Source organism: Peromyscus eremicus, chromosome 7 (genome assembly GCF_949786415.1).
Source record: "Peromyscus eremicus chromosome 7, PerEre_H2_v1, whole genome shotgun sequence".
Lineage (NCBI taxonomy): Eukaryota > Metazoa > Chordata > Mammalia > Rodentia > Cricetidae > Peromyscus > Peromyscus eremicus.
The window spans coordinates 45,698,778-45,709,861 of record NC_081422.1 but is presented as its reverse complement, the minus strand read 5'-3'; positions in this window follow the sequence as shown (position 1 = coordinate 45,709,861).

Here is an 11,084-nt window from a genome sequence, read left to right as displayed (position 1 = left end):
CCACATGCTCATAGACTCCATTCCAGTGAACCAGTTACTCTGGGTTCAAGGCCATATGGTTATGACCCCTGGGGTAGTCCAGAGAACTTGGGGCTTTGCCTTCCATGGTACCTCAGAATGATCTAATATATTCTGGTTCTGATCCTGCCATTCTCCGGCTTAAAAAGCCTTCACCTAAAGGACTATAGCTCAGTGATATAGCATCTGTTTGGCAGGCGTAAGACCTGGGGTTCAATCTCCAGTACCACCAGAAAATACCTTCTCCCTTTAGAAACAGAACCGAGATGCATAAAGCTGCTCACATTTGAGCCATTGTCTCCCCCAGATGCATGCTCATTTTAGACTACTAGCCTCACCTCCTGCATCTCTCTCCCTATCTTCCCCATCTGAAGGGAACCCCTTCTTTCATCAAGACCCACTCAAACAGCACCTTGGCAGGTGAAAGAATTGTGTGACTCCCCAAAACTCCTGGCCTAGAAATGATCAGTCTCCCTTTCTCTGTTCTCAGAGCACTATGCCTGTTGTTTACATGATGGTAAACTGCTGTATGACTCTGTAGGCACCTCAAGAAGGCTTTATCTTTGAGCTTTACATATGACCAAGATCATGCTCACCCCAATAAAACGTCACCTAATGAAGTTATAAATTACAGCCTCTTATAAGTTGTTGACTTGAGGGCAGGTCTTGAGGAGAAACAGAGAAGACTCCCCCCCTGGATGAAATAACAGCCCAAAAAACTTCTGAGCTCAGTATGGTGAAGGGACCCAGCTGTGGGGACTGCATACCACAACCTAGCCTAGTCTAGCAGGTGGCAGTGCCATAGAGCCTTGGGCCTTACTGAGAAGTTTCCACCCATCAGGCCTGGCTTAGCTCCAGGACATGTGAGTTCCCATCGATACGCTGCCACTCACTGACTGTGTCCCCTTAAATATGCCACATAACGGTTCTCATCTCGGTTTCTGTGTTTATAAAATGAGTGGTTCTCCAGACATCTGGGACTCTTAAAGAGGAAACAGACCCGGCTAGGCATCTCCTATGTTGCTGCTCACACTTTGGTGATCTGTCTTATTCCAAGACCATGAAAATAAAGGTTTTGTGTTTTTTTTTCTAATTTGTCTCTCTATAGGCCCAGCATAATGAGCTCCAGGGAGCAATATAAATAACTACTTGCTATGGCAGTATACTTCCTCACAGCAAAATTATAGATTCAGACAATGAGGAAATACTTGTAAAATAGTAAGGTGAACACTGAACCTGTCTCTTTAGAGCAAGCCAAACTGCCATTCAAATACTGTAGCATAACGAAAATATCTTAGGGCCCACAAAGCCTCACATTAAAATTGCTCATGGAGGAAGTATTCAAATGAAAAGTGCTACTTGGGAGGATATTGCGAGAAATGCAAGAACAGAAGACCAAATACCTGGGTCAAGTTCATTACAGGAGTTTTCTTAAAACTGGGCAAAGAAAATTCCTCCAGAACAGAGTATCATCACACCTGCACAAGTCCAGAGAACATCATTTGTCTCCATTATAGTTTACATTTAACGCTGTGATGGATGGCCTAGAGGAACTCAAGAGGGTTTCATTGCATTGTTGCTTCTACTCTACAAAGAGGAACACAGAGGCCAAGCAAGCCTTATCCGGGGTGTGTGGGGCCAGAAGCACTTCACATTTCATATTATTTTCAGAGTTTGGAACACTGGAATACATAATGAACTACCTTGATATCCAAGTTCATTTGTGCGCATATACATCATACACATACCCTGAAGGTAATTCTAGGCAATATTTTTAGTGTACCTGTATTTATACTACAGTCTGTCACCTGAGTTCAGGGATGAAATTTTCCACCTGTGGTGTCCTATCAGCATTTGAAAAGTTTGTGATTTGTGGACATTTTGGATTGGGGATTTTCGTATCAGAACTTATCAACCTGAAGAATGATAGATAAATTTAAGAGCTCAATAGCAGAAAACAAGCCTTGGTGCCACGTCAAGTAAGGGGAGCCACCACCTTCATTCTTAATATAAAAACAGAAATAGAATAGTTTATCTTTAAGCCAGAAAAAATTAAACATCTCTATAGAAATTAAGAAAAGGATATTTTTAGAATACAGGAAACAGAAAACAGAAGATAAGTGCTAATAGTAGAGTAATTATAATAAATACAAAAATATTATGTTCACTAATTAAAAGAAACTTCTAAATTAATTTGAATATTTTAGAAGATCTAACAATATAATGTCATATTTATGACCAAAAAAAAGACTGACAGGAAGTTTTCAAATAAAAAAATATTATAAACTAGATTCTGAAGCTATATGATGTCAACTTAAGAAAACTACAGGACATTTAACTCATAAACATACATTCAAAAATCATAAATATTATTTTGCATGATCCTGTAGTATATTAAGAAATAATAATAAATCATAATAGAATGAGGGTTATGTACAACAATATATAGGCTTTATCTCAGGAATGTAAGGGCAGTTTTCTCTTAGAAAGTTTATCAAGGTAACTCATCATATCGATGAATCATAAAAGAAAAATCATAAAATTATCTTAATTTATAAAGTAAATTTTATAAAGTCCAATATCTTATAATTTTAAGAATAATTCTTAGAAAATTAAGATTAGAGGGAAACTTCTTTAGCTTAATAAAAGATATAAGAGAATCTAGAATAATATTATACATAATAGAGAAATAAAAGGTCTTTTCAGCAACAATTTGTTCTATTGTATGAGATTAATTTCCAAGCATTTTTAATCTATAATTTTCAGGAAAAAATATTGAACACAAGAAATATATAAACTATACCACATAGTCACACTTTAGTGATATAACAATAGACAAAACAGAAATCATCAATATCCCGTAAGTATGAAATTAATGCTGGATAGACAGAAAATCCTAATGATCCTTTAATATAAGATTTGTCACCAATGCAAATATTAGCAGACTAGAGATTACAAAAACTGATAGCCTACAGGTTTAATAATCCCTAGACTGTGAAAATTGTATGTGGCCCAGAAATTTGTCAAAATCAGATCTACAGAGAGAGATTTGTTGACCTTGGAGGTGGGTAGAGATGTAGGTAGGCCAGGATAATTTTAAAGAATGCCCATCAATTTCTCATCTAAAATGTTATGTGTGTGTGTTTCTTGGGAGATAGTCAATAGAGTTTGTGAGATTCTACGGTTAAGAACCACTGCTTATTTAAGAGAAGTACTATGACATCACATTTTAAAATACGTGAAATTACTTAAGTCCAGTTAGGATAATGGACTCCAAGTCAAAATGGGTAAAACCACAAAGTATTAAACTCCATTGCTGTCTATGAGAAATCTCCTATATTCCTTTCTAGACTGAGAGGGCTAAGCCCACTTCTCCAGCAAGTGAATGTGGTTTCATTCTTCTGTATGAGTGTCCTTTGGGAAGACTGCAGAGGATAAGTGAAATGCTTCTGTAGAGTTAGATAGCCTGGTTGGCCATCTGGCTGCACTGCAAGGACTGGAGAGCTGGTCCAGTTGTTTAAGCTCTCTTAGTTTGGGTTTCTTCTTTCAAATGGAAACAATCTAAGTAACAATTATAACAAACACGTGCAATAGCTTACTGTAGAATCTTCATCCACACTAATTCTATCATCATATTCCAATCAAAAGACTGTTTCAACTGATTTTCCTTTTACATTTTTGTTCCCCAAATTTGTGCCTATCAGAGAGCCCTTCAAGCTTTGCCAACTTCTACTTTCCCAAGAAAAAAACAAGTCCTGCTGCCCTAATCAAAACAGCAGCTAGATTTAGACCCCATCTCATCTCCTCAAGTTCCTAGCCATCATCTGCAAATATGGCTGGCAGCTGCGTGGCGGGTCCTTATCTAAAAGTGGATTTAGTGGTTGAGATTTCCTGTATAGTCACACCTCAAATAATTGGACCTTACAACCAGGCACTATGGAAGGGAAATCACATACCCCTAACCAAATGGTGATTGAATCGACCATGTGGACTGGACTGGTGCCAGTGTTCAAAAGCAAGGGCTTTATTGTGTACAAGAGTCTGGCCTCTGTGGTGAGCTGGAGAGTGCCCAACTCTCTTTATGGCTGTACTTGAATGGCTTCTGGCACTAGACAGATGGCCTCTAGCCACACTGACAACTTTCCATTGACACAAACATCTGGTGAATGCCCATGTCCCAATTTGCAGATGAGAAAATCAAGGACTATGTGGTTTGGTTGTTATCCATGGCCCAGATGTGCCATAAATGATCTTGGGGGCAGTCAAGACAGCCTGGTAGCTCTTCTCTTTGATGGTCTATTACTGGAGGGCCTTTGCCAAGCAGAAAGGCCCCAGGCTATTCTGCCCACTACGTTGGTCCTTTTATTTTAGAAAGACACTTTTTTAGCATTTTGTTTTACTACTCACTGCTGAATAATGAGCTTTATTTGATATTTTTGCCATGTCACCAACAGTGCCTTCTTCTAACTCTACACAATCAATGGCCAACTTTGAGAATTCTCTTCCAGGATAGTTCTGCAAATGATTATTGGGTACAAACTGCGCTGGAAATCGAGTTGGGTATTGGGGTTGCTGAGATATGTAAAATACAGTTCCCATGTTCAGGTTGGTGTGGAAATTGTAGTTTTATTTTTTATGAGCTGAAGAGATGGTTCAGTGATCAGGAGAACTTGCTGCTCTTTCAGAAGACCTTTGATCAGTTCCCAGCACTTACATGGTGACTCAAGGCCATCTGCAGGTACAGTTCCAAGAGATTTGACATCCTTTTCAGGCCTCTGAGGACCCCAGGCTCACATGGGGTACACATCCATACATACAAACAAAACATTCATATACATAAAATAAAATGTAGAAATCTTCCTAAAAAATGGTTCCCACTCGAATTATATGGGATAGTTTTATAAAGAGATATTCATGAGCTCCACTCCACTCAAAGAATTTAACTCAGTAAGTGGACCAGACTGTGACTGTTAGACAGGTTTGGGAGGGTTAGGGGTTTTGTGTGTTTGTTTATATGCTTTGCTTTTTAAAACAAACATGTCACGTGGCATTGTTCTAGCATTTGGAATCACTAACCTAGACAACCCAAAACTAGCTCTTCCTTTTTTTCCAAGATCTTCCTTATCTATCTTCTTTCAAGTCTTCTGCATTTTATTAGAATGCCCCCTCAAAAAGCCCTGATAGAGAAGTCATGGACTCTAGGAGAAAACCTACTACTATTACCTTGCTAAATGAACGTAGCAATAAAAGAACTGCTAATGCTATATTGTTACATCCACAGATCAGTGCATCACTAAGCACTTACCAGAGAAGTTTCTTCTTGTATTGGATGGTAATTAACATAAAGACAATATGCATACAGTGAGTGGCTAATCTTGGTTGTCCACTCGATCACATTTGAAAGTAACTAAAACGCAAGCAGCTGTGAGCATTGTGAGAGATCTTCTTGGTTGGATCATTTGAGGTGGGATATCCACCCTAAATCTGGATCACTTGAGGTCAGAAGACCCACCCTAAATCTGGACCCATATAACCTGGTAGCAGTCCATATAAAAGGACATAGAATAAGGAAGCATGTGCTTTCTTCCTGCTTGCCCTCATTCTCACTGGCAAGTTCATCTATGCTGAGTCATTCCTGTGCTGGTGTTAGAACCTACTTCTTCAGAATTCCAACACAGACTGAAAACTGGCAGTCCTCTAGGACCTACATGCCTCCAGGATCAGATTGTGATTGTGGAGACATCCAGTCTCATGGACTAAACAACTCCCAGTTTGTTGGCCTTTCCATCAGGAAACAGCCATTGCTGGACTTCTCAGACCAGTCTGTAAACCACTCAAATAAATCCTACATGTGTGTATATCCCATTATATACTATATATATTATTATGTATATAATGTATTATATAATTATAATGTACATGTATTAATTCATCCTATCAGTTCTTTTCCTTAAAGAATCCTGACTAATAAAATGAGAGATCTTGCACTACTCATCCCTAAATGAGATGTCTCTATCACAACCCTCTTCTCAAGGTTCAGGGATCTATGCAAAGAAGGAAGCAGAAAGATTATAAGAGCCAGAGTTGGTGGACAATTTCAAATAAACATAGTTTTCCAGACACAATGGGATTGATGCACATAGGAACTCACAGACCATGACAGCATGCACAAGATCTATATAAGCTCAGACCAGACAAAATCCCAGCACAGAGGAGAAGTAGACACAAAATTCCACCCCTAGCCAGAGAGATATTTATAATTGATAGCTGATGGGAGAGGGAAAAATCGGTTGTTTTTTTCCAATGGAGTGACACTGGGTACATCAACCACACTCCAGGGAAGGCCCCATGCTCAGAAATAGTTAGCCAACACAAATCAGACTCCATGGGTTTTTATGGGAAGTACAGTTTGTTTTGTTTTGTTTTGTTTTGTTTTTACTTGATTTCTAAGAGGGAGAAAGTACATGAAGTTATATGGATAGGGAGAATCTGGAAGATGTTAGGGGAGTGGGAAGATTATATATTGTATGAAATTCCAAAAAAATAAACAAAAATATACAAGGGTAAAAACCAAAATCCTCTGCCTTAAGAATAGCATGGAATATTCCTTTGTCTAGCTAAACACATTGCTATTATTTTCCCTGCATAGGAGAGAGTTTGGCTTCATGAATGCTTTGCTCCCAGAAATAATCTCATTCCTATAGTTGTCCTAAGGAAACTGACTTGATGACCCTACCTGATACCCACTCCAAGACTCAGGACTCTTAACCTCATTACTTCTCTAGGTGGTATTGAAAGAAGAGAAGTTCCCCAGACCATTGGCCTGACGAGCCTAATGGCCTGTTGCCTGCATGCTGAAGGCTCTAAGGAGCTAAGGCAGCCTGTCCAACAATTGCAGCGATGCTTGTCAATCACCCATCCATCTGAAGATGCAGGAAGGAAACACCTTCCCTTCTTCCTGGAACTCCAAGCCCTCCAGTAACTAAGATTGTCACCAGGTAGGTTTTGTAATTTGTGCCCAAATACTATGGAAATAGGAGTTGCAATAAAGTCAAAGTCCATTTCCTTGTGAACAAAGGGACAGCTTACTACCAAAAGGCAAAGGCTCCAACATGCGCGAACAAGCAGATTTGCATAGGAGCCAAGCTCCTGAGTAGCCTTTAGTCACAGGTGCAGCTGGAGAGCTTGAAGCTGCATGTTTTGTTTTGGTCTAAGAGGACGGTAACTTGAATCAATGGATGGATGAATGAACAAATGAGATAAGGTGGAAAGGAGAGAAATAAGAAAGTAAGAGGAAGAAGCAGAAAAGCATGAGAATGAGATCTTCAAAAAAAAATCAACATTGCGGGCATCTTTAAATTCCAAAGGGAAAAGGAATGTACCTCCTAAAACAATGCAATTGATTCAAATAAAGCAATTGACTTAATTAAGCAGAAAGGCTATGTGGGTCTTTATTGGCCATGCTAACAGCAATATGATATCAGTGAATGAAGTAAGCCTAGCCTTGCCTCTGTAAGCCAGACACTAAAATCATTCACTACCTAAATATATGATATCCCCTGACTCAGGTAATCCCTTGACCTCTGAAGTATACAATGCCTAGCACACAGAAAAAGCTCTATAAATGGTGACATTACTATTGTTACTATTTGTACTAATAATAAATATGAAAGCTTTTAACTTGAGCCATGTGTCTTCTATTATAAGTGAGAGAAAATTCCATGCACATGATAAATCAAACATACACATGCCCGTGCGCATGGGCACACACAAACACATACACTATCAGTTAACTAACAGAAGTCCTTTTTCCCTAACACTGAAATAAATCACCCTTAGTACATGTCCCACAAACAGACACAGGCATGCTATGAGACAGCAGTAGTAAAGTAGAAGGATGGAGGTCAAACAACTATAAGAATTCCACGTTTTTTGCTCCCAAAGCCAATATAGAGAAGAGTTCTAGAGCTCTTACTATATATTAGGAACTTTTTTACTGCACATACTAGTTCATGTAATATTCTTAATAAGCCTTGAAGCATTCGCCTCATCTCACATATCTAGAAACTGGCATAATGAGGCTAAGAAACTTTGCTAATGTACATTGTCCATAAAGAGGAGAGCCAGGGATCTAACGTAAGCTGACTTCACAGCTCTCAACCACCACATCACATTACTTCCCTACCACAGAAATAAGCTTATTACAGTAAAGGGCTTATCCATCCACTTAGTCATCCATTCACTCACTCATGCATCTATCCATTCATTCAGCAGGTTTGTGTTAAATGCCATCCTGTTGTCACCTACCTGCATTTGGCATTGAAGATCAGGCAGTGCATAATAATACAGCCCTGACTCTATAAAGTTTACACTCATTCAACAAGGGAAGCAGTGGAGAGAGAATATACTCCCATAATAACACCTTAGGCACAATTATAGAACAGTATTTTTTTAATCCTGTTAAGAGATACAGATAAAAGAAATCAATGACATGAAGCCATGTTCAACAGACCATCAAGCATCACTCAGAGGCCCTCACAATGAAAAAGTAGAAGCTGGCCTCAGAGAGACCCAGGTTCTCAAGGACTGAGAATGAGGGATGATGAGCTTTCCACTCTTTCAGATACCTCAGGGAAGGGGGTGGGCTGGAGTTTTGGGTCCATAAAGCTAAACATTTAATAGGCCTCTGTTTATCTCTGCTCTCCTACTTTCTCGAAAGACTCCAGAGTCCACTTGGGCATAGAAGCAGCTTAGACAACCTATTTCCATGAAATAAAAGAATAAAAAGCATGTTTGTGGACACCTCCAGGCAAGTAGAACTGGGCCCAGAACAGTGATTTCTTTATTTTATCATGCAACAGTCACCACCCCAGAATTTCTGACTTGATAAGTGAACATGGGGCCAGACAATTGGCATTTTAACAAGTTCTAAGTGAATGCTAGCCCTCCTGGTCCTGAATCACATTTGAGAAAATTGCCTTATCTAACTCTTTCTTTAGAGCACTTCTCTATCTTTTTCAGAAAGCAAAGCCTATCCTGACTTCTTCTTTACTGCTGAGTTCTGAGCTTAGGGGACAAGAGACATTTCAACCTGAGCTGCGAACACAGACCTTGGTAGTTAAAAACTAAGACCTGTAAACCAAATGCTTTCATCAATCTTCTCTCCCTGGGAAACCTATATTATCGAGTTTTATTAAAGGGTTAAATGACTTAACAGTGCTGACCAAGAGTAAGCATATAGTTATTCTAGTCCCATGAATGGGTTTAAGCCTGGGTCTTGAAAGCAGTCCTACCCAGCCCACTGAAAGACAGGAGACTATACAACAAAGTGATGACAGAGTATGTCACACAGTCACCCAGCTTCACAAGTGTACATGTCAACAGCAAGCACGAAAATCACTACGTGAGATGTCACTGTGGGCTGATACTACCCAGATCTCCCCAGGCCTATCCACTGTTATCATGGAACTCTCCTACAGTTATTCAGGGTCAACACCAGGTTAGTAATTCATGGTTTTCAAATTTCAATGAAGTGTATAATCTAACCAAGGTAGCCATATGCTCCCATCTGTCTGAGGCTATGATGTCAGCTCCAACCGATTAGATAAATCAGAGCAAATGACAGACATTCAAACATCTGCTCCTATACAAACCTTCAACACCCTTGGGCAACAACAATAGTTGAGTATGGGCACAGTGTCCTGTGGATACCCATGAAGTACATATTAAACCAAATGGCCACTAAGTATGGGTCCTGGGATGCAGCCATCCTGAGAAATGAATACCCTCAGCCCTCCATATCTGAGGGCTCCCTGTCTGTGGATTCAACCAACCAGAATGAAAACATTCCAAATATTAAAAAAGAAACATTATCCCTATAATGAGTGTATATAGACTTTTCTTGTCCTTATGGCATAAGTATTCATAGAGAATCCAGTATTATAAGTATCTAGTGATGATTTGAAGTATATTGGAAAATGTGTATAGATTATATATAAATAGTATAGCCCTTCTATAGAAGGGCTCAAGCATTAATAGATTTTAGTACCCAGAGAGATCCTAGAACCATCACCATAGATCTGAAGGACACTAGTATTTGGTTATTTTTCTACTCTAGTCTTAAATGTAGACACACCAACAGACTCTGAAAACAATTTCACTAACCACTGCCAGCCTTGGAGACAACTGGGAAGAGACTGCCAAGAGCAACCACAAAGGAGGACTTCCCAGTTACTAATGCAAAACCAATGGCCAACATCAAGCATGGAAAGAAAGGTAAGGAAGGCTGGCCTGTCCACAGGTGCCACCTCAAGTTGTAACGCTGGGGGCTCTGTCACCTCTTATAAAGCTTCATCCAGACCTGAAACTTGCCCTTTCCTTTGAACAACACTCAACATAGTTGAGATCAGCTGGTACTGTTTAAAAGATTCCATAACAAAAAGTGGTTAGGAATGTGATCTGTGGAAGCAGATGGATGTGGGTTCAAATCCCAGCTTTAGCAAGTAAAACTGAACCTTGAGCAGAGTGCTCAACACTCTGTGCTACAGCCTCCCCATCTGTAAAACAGAGATGAGGCAGTTCCTCAGCAGAGTTATATGAGCCTCAAGTTCATCTAGGAAGCTTATTCTAAGAACAAGTCCAGGAATGGGGAAGCAGTCATGACAGAAAAGTCTAGCTCATTCCTATGTACTACAGCTCCTACCTTTTCCATACTTGGAACTATAATTAGCATTCAGTATCTGGCCCGCTTCCCTGACTCGGCATTTCTACTATTTATCTCCACATGGACTCACCCTGACACTCTTCCTCAACCATGTGTGCATAGCCCAGTGTCTGCTCTAAGAAGTGTGCCTTGTCTTCAAATGATTGGCAGCAGAGGTGGTATCACCTGGAGAGAAGACTACTCTCTCACACCAGGATGTAATTCCACCTCTGATATGCCAACAGTGTGGTCACAGTGGAAGAGCCTGGCACACGCAGAACCATTCATTTGGTCCATGACAATGAAGAACCTACAGGGTATTCTATCAGTTCTCTCCCTCCCTCCCTCTCCTCCCCTCTTCCCC